At 40.3% G+C, this 6,267-nt stretch overlaps 1 long non-coding RNA gene across 1 annotated transcript; it reads right to left on the bottom strand.

Moving 5' to 3' along the window:
• Positions 1-4,171: 4,171 nt before the first annotated feature.
• LOC147913610 (uncharacterized) lies at positions 4,172-5,601 on the bottom strand. Its single transcript, XR_015548563.1, has 3 exons — positions 5,585-5,601; positions 5,394-5,492; positions 4,172-4,199 (listed from the first exon to the last, which is right to left on the bottom strand). It is a non-coding gene; the product is annotated as an uncharacterized LOC147913610 (long non-coding RNA).
• Positions 5,602-6,267: the final 666 nt, after the last annotated feature.

The raw sequence follows: 6,267 nt of genomic DNA, 5'->3' as shown, positions 1-6,267 counted from the left end.
CAGGCACAGGGCGCAGGCCCAGAAAGCCAGTCTGGCTGGGGCACCTGAGGAAAACATCTTCCTGTCACCCCTCGAGATAACCTGTTGTCTTTAGGTCGTGCTTGGGATTGGTTCCAGGCAACATGGTGATCCCCCACAGGAACAGGTAGGACATGGAGTGGTTTTGCAGCAGAAATTAAGTGGCTGCACTTCACAATGTGCTCCCTACCTCTCTGTGGAGGGTTCTGCATCCCAGGTCTTCCCGACGTTGGTTTGTGCAGCCTGTATCCCTCAGGCAGCCTCTTTTTGGACATTATCTCCAATCTTGAATGTAGAAAAAGAATGGACTTCAATAAGAATTACAACACCAAGTCCTTTACTAGGCACTAAACAGCTTAGCCTTAACACCTCAAAAACACCTGTAAAAAATGTACGTCAAAATCCCATACCTGTGTTTCAAGTGGGCGGCTTCCCTGCTCTGCTCTGCTATCTCCCTCTCCCAAATCCGAGCCTTGATCTGTGGGAGAAAAACACATCCACCTTCAGTTGTGGCAGACTGTGCACAAAGGGAAGGAAAGAAAGCAAAACTTACCCAGTTGTCGTGAGCGTTCTTCTCATACACAGCCATCTGAAAAAGCCAACACGTCATAACCCTATGCTGAGGGCTTCCAGGGCCGCTGTGACCCTCTGCATTGGGTGCTGAAGGAGGCGGGACTGTGGGCAGATGCAGGTTACCTGGTGTCTGAAGGTGAACTCCGCTTGCTGCGCTTGTTGTCGCATTTGATCAATTTGGTGCCTGTGAGTGACAGTTGCTTTCATCAGATAAAGCACGATATTGAGGATGATTTTAAATAGTCTTCCCATGTTTCCATTGTCTGAACTGTACCCTTATACACATTATCCAATCCTATAAGACACACTTCACATGATTATAAAAGTACAGTAGGATCAAAGCTATTGCTACATTGTTTCCTTATTATCGAATGCCCGCCAGCTTCTGAGTTGATATAATTCCCTCACCTATTCTCAATATCTCCCTAATTTATCCTGCAATGAGCGTCTTTCATCATACAGCTCGCTGCTTCTTTTCCTTACATCCTGATCATATTTCTCAGGGCTACAACACTGGGTCTCTAAAATGGCATGCTCGTATCTACTGATGTGATTCATCCGACACCAAACTGCTTCCCTAAGATGTACAACAGTTTTTACCTCCTCCAGGAACATTATTGTGAACCACATTTCGACATAGTCTGGTCAACATTGAGGATCAGGAAATTATTAGCAAATTTATTTATTTATTTATTTATTTGTGAGGAAGATCACCCCAGCTAACATCCGATGCCGATTCTCCTCTTTTTTGCTGAGGAAGATTGGTCCTGGGCTAACATCCGTGACCAAGTCCCTCTCCTTCCGTGGGAAACTGCCACAGCACGGCCTGACAAGCGGTGCATTGATGCACGCCTGGGATCCGAACCTCACGAACCCCGGGCCGCTTGAAGCAGAGCGCAGCGCACCCAACTGCCCGGCACCAGGCTGGCCCCTACTTTTTAAGTTAATATTTTAACTTGACATTTGTGAAACTTAACATTTTTCTTTCTTGTGTGAAATCTCTATATAAATGTCTTCTGAACATTTGCTTATATTGGTGTATGAATTGGGTCTAAACATTGTACAAAAGTTAAAAAAAAAAAAAAATCCAACAAAGGTTTCTGAGCCACTGGTATTCAAGAGCTGAACTCACCTGTAGTTCTCGCGTTTCTTCCTCAGCCAGTTTCAGTCTCTTCTCTGCCGCTGAGAGCTGCTGCTCCTTTTCCACCCGCTCACGGTCTTTCATTCTCAACTTCCTAAGAGGAAAGACATATGCATTATCCGTAGCCCATGTGAAATTCTGCCTTTCTCCCCTCCCAGAAATCCAAAGGGCAAGATTCAAATGTCCCCTCCCATCCTACCCCACAAATGCCTAGATGGACAAATATAATCAGAGGAAAGCATTTAAGCCCCCCATTAGAGCACAAAGAAAAATCAAGCTCCATCCTGCTGGCAAGTCTTTGGCAATTCTGAGCTTCTCTTCACAGCTCTGTGTTCCTAGTCATTAGTAAATGAACTAAACAAATAGAAAAAGCACATATGAGACGCACCATGTGCCCTCCCAGGCTCAGTCTCTTGGGACTGGGACAGCACAAGCTCATTTTCTTTCAGCTCATCGCAAGTAAGCACATTAGGGTGAAGCAGAGGTTCATGACTTGTCTGATTTCTCTCAGGGAGAGACCTGACGCCATGACACAGCCATAGATCCTTGCTGGACATGGGGTCATAACATCGGACAATTAACTACTAGACACTTCTACTGTTCAAGAATGGAACTCCTGCCACCTACTTCAAAGATCCTAGTTGAGGAGAATGGAAACCATGCTGAAGGAAAAATTATCTGAATCGCCCCATATTCAGGGTATCTCCTGAAAATGAAAAACTTTCAAATTGAGGATATCAATAACAGGTAGATTGATTTCATTAACAAGTACCTTGATTTCATTGACAGTGAAGGCTGCAAGGGCAATGGCTTAAGGCAGATGTGTTGTGCTGCCTTCAAACTACTTTGTTCAAGGTTCTGATTCAAAGATTCTCAACTTGACATTGGATTTGCTAGGGATCACACACAAAATTAAAGAGCTCTAGGAAACAGGGACGAAAACACTAAAGAGACAAAGTTCTCACATTTGTTTCTGGCCACGCAGCCAATCTTTCAGCAAATGCTTTCTGGACTGGCTGGAACATAGTGGGTGCATTGTAAGGTGATGGGGATATAGAGAGAAGTAGGGCACTATCACCACCATAAAACATCTCATAGTTTAATGCAAACAAGATGCCAGTGAGGACAGAGCCACCCTACCCCAGCCCTGGGCAGGGAGAACACAAACCTGGCACTTGTGGGAATATAAGAAAAGTTTTGCCTTTGAACATGGATGAGTGGGTCTGAAGTCCCTCATCTCCCCCTGGCAACAATAGGAAACATTGGCCAAAATATGAAATTCATGATAGAATGCACCAGATTGCTAACAAGCCAGTAAAGAAACTCAGGGCAAGATGGAGAAGAAGGATGCCCAGGATTAAGGTCAGCCTGGCATTTGGGGCCACTTTCCACAAGGTTCATCAACTAATCCCAGAGGAGACTTCTGAGATGCAAAGACGCTGAGCTGCATTTTCATGGTCAGTCAGCGAAGGTCACCCTAGAAAATCCTGCGGGCCTTAGCTGGGTCCCAGGAGACTTACACACTGAGAATAAAGGCAGACAGAAAACACACTGGCCTTAGGAGGGACTAAGCCTGCAGTGAGTGGTCTCAGTCACTAACTGGATTAATAGGATTCAGTACTGCTGGCGTCCTGATCACCTGCCACATGTAAACACCCATCTTTTCTGCAGCAGGATGACATCAGACAAGGCCTCAATTTTTCTCTAAATATTATCTACCCAATGTCTAGAATTTAATAGGAAATGATAGACATATGGAAGGTCAGGACAATATGATGGGATTGAAACCTAGAGTACAATGTAAATGAACCCAGAGGGTTCCAGATAATGAAGTGATTAAAGCTGGTACCTGTATGCATGCGTCCAATCTTAAAGTAATTACAAATAAGAATCTCTGACAACCAGTTAGAATGGAAAGGAAGATGCAGATTACAAAAATCAAGGCAGAAAGGAGAAACAATTCTGTACTGACTGAATATGGCAAAAATACGGTGATAAATGTTCTAAAAAAAATTATAATTCTCTACATTGGTCTACACATTCACTAATACAACAGTATTGGTAACAATCAACACATGAATAGCTTACTGTTCTGTGACCCACTTTCTTTGTCCACAGATTTCATCAACCATACGTGTGTTCTTCTTTAGCATTTCTAATTCGGCTTCCTTTGTCTCTTTAACAGATCTCAGTGCCTCACAGCTGTCTTCTAGTTTCTTTCTCCTTTCTGTAAAGCATAAAACCATTTTCTTTGTGTGTGTGCACATGTTCCAAATACTTGGTTGTGATGGGGAGAGAAGAAAGGAGAGAATCCTGAAGGCAAGAAGTCAGTTTTCACCTTCTCACTGCAAACTCATTTTTACTATATGGGGTTTCTTCCCAACAAGCAACATACCTTCCAGATTACGTTTATTAGGCGTCGAGGCTGTCTGCTTGAATCCTTGAATTCTCCACTCACATCTCCTGACTTTAAGAGATTTGAGAAAAGGTATTCAGAAGTAATGATTGTCACGACAATGTGAATGTACTTAACACTACTAAAATGTAGACTTAAAAATGGTTAGATGGTAAATTTTACGTGTATTTAGTCTCAATTAAAATAAGAAAATTAAAAGAGAAGTAATGATATTTAGTTCTCTGATTTATATAATCTATGGGAGTAACTTTTTTTATTTGCTCCTATTTGATCTTAAGCTGAGCATCTTCCTTCTGTACATGCTGTTCTTCAGACTTCAATTTCAGTTCACTGACACGAATTTCATTCAGGGGGATTCAAACCCAAAGCAAAACATTCTCACTAATGACTTAGTTCCCAGAAGAAAAATCCCTAAATCAATAACATAAATTTAATATTCTAAGACATGACACATTTGTTCTTCACCAAAGCTAAGGTCTACAATGAAATTCTTGAAGCAAATATAGGTAGTTTACTTCTGAAATTACTGAGGTGTTCACTGAAATATCAACTTTTAAGTTTTCTGTAGATTTTTCTTTTCTGATATTTGCACGTAGGATAGAAATAAAACATGTACTGGATTTCAATAGAAACACTGGGCGACATGCTAAAAGAAGAAACGCCAATAAAACATGTCCCACATCAGCCCCTGTATCACTAAAAGCAGTAGATCCGGTTTGAGCCAAGGAGAAAAAGTCAAACACATAAAGAAATGAGGAACTCAGAGAATAGTTGAAGTCAAGAAATGTTTCCTGGGCACTCTGACTTTCCTACACTCAAGACAATGGGATACTTGACTGGGGGACAAGGCAAAAGCAAAGAAGGCCTCAAATCTTGAAGCCAAACAGCTCAAATGAACAGCTCTTCTTAGTGAAAGGTAAATATTGTCCCCAGATTCACCTTGGAAATTCTGTGCTCTGTACTAAGAGGGACAGGACTGTCCAACATGGCTAGAAATCTGTTCTACACTTTCTCAGTTCTCACGTTTCTTGGAGGGGAGGGATTGCTAAATGATATAAAAAAATTACTCAAGGTTGTAAAAACAGAAAAAAATTCTTCCTAAGTCCTTATATTTAAAAAGGCTCTGTGGTATTAGTATTTGAAACAGCAGTGAACAGCATGGAAGAAGGCAGGGCTCAATTAACCCAGTGAACAAAAAGGCTCAAAAGTCAAATTATGGTAATAACTTAGTAGCAAAACTCTCACCAAGTCCCGATTCTCGCTGTTTCGATCTCTGTCAGATGCCAGTTCAGCAAATATACTTTCAATCATGTCATTAATGCTTCCAAGCATTTTGATGTTTTTCTTAAACAAAACATATAGAAATTAGTAATATTTATTCATTATTTTTATTTCTGTTTTTAGAGTGTAATCTAGGAAAAAAGGAGGATTTTTACCTCCAATTTATGTGCTTAAATGCGCCAAGAATCTTGTTCTGCCTCTTATTTTCTTTTGCACATTTCTTTGCTTCATTGATCTATACAAATTCATAATAATGGATTCAGAATTCAAAAACATTTATTATAGTGATAGTGAAACCTCTCTCTCATGGGTAGAGTCCTTACAGATATAAAAAAGTGGTAGTTTATATATAAGAGGCTTGTTTTGAATTTAGACTGTTATACATTGTAATGAAATGGGACACTAGGATGAAAGAAGAGACAGCAAAATAAGTGAACTAGAAGAAAGAGGAAGGACTTCAAGGTGAAGCCATGAAAATAAAAATTAAAGGATGATTATACCTTCTGTTCACAAATAGATAATTTTTTGGCCAGTTCTGAGTTTTCTTTCAAGTAATTCTTCTTCTTCTCAGAAATTTGATGTAAATTAACTAAAGAGATAAAAATTATTTCTCAGATTATTACCAAAACCAATAAAATTGAATTACCCCAATGTGTCAATAGCAAAGGCACGTTATTGGCACTATGGCGTAAATAACTTTTAGCACAACTACAATCCCTGAAGAAAGCAAGTTTCAGTTAGTGGCATTTTAAATGCAGGAAACAAATATAGAAATAAGAACCTATTTCAATGAGATTCCCATTTAATCTTTTTTCAAAGATAGAAACAATGTCTTAGC

Source organism: Ceratotherium simum, chromosome 26, assembly GCF_057802395.1.
Source record: "Ceratotherium simum simum isolate JZ-2026a chromosome 26, ASM5780239v1, whole genome shotgun sequence".
NCBI classification, from domain to species: domain Eukaryota; kingdom Metazoa; phylum Chordata; class Mammalia; order Perissodactyla; family Rhinocerotidae; genus Ceratotherium; species Ceratotherium simum.
Note: the sequence above shows the minus strand (reverse complement) of the source record. Positions and strands in the feature narration are given on the sequence as shown.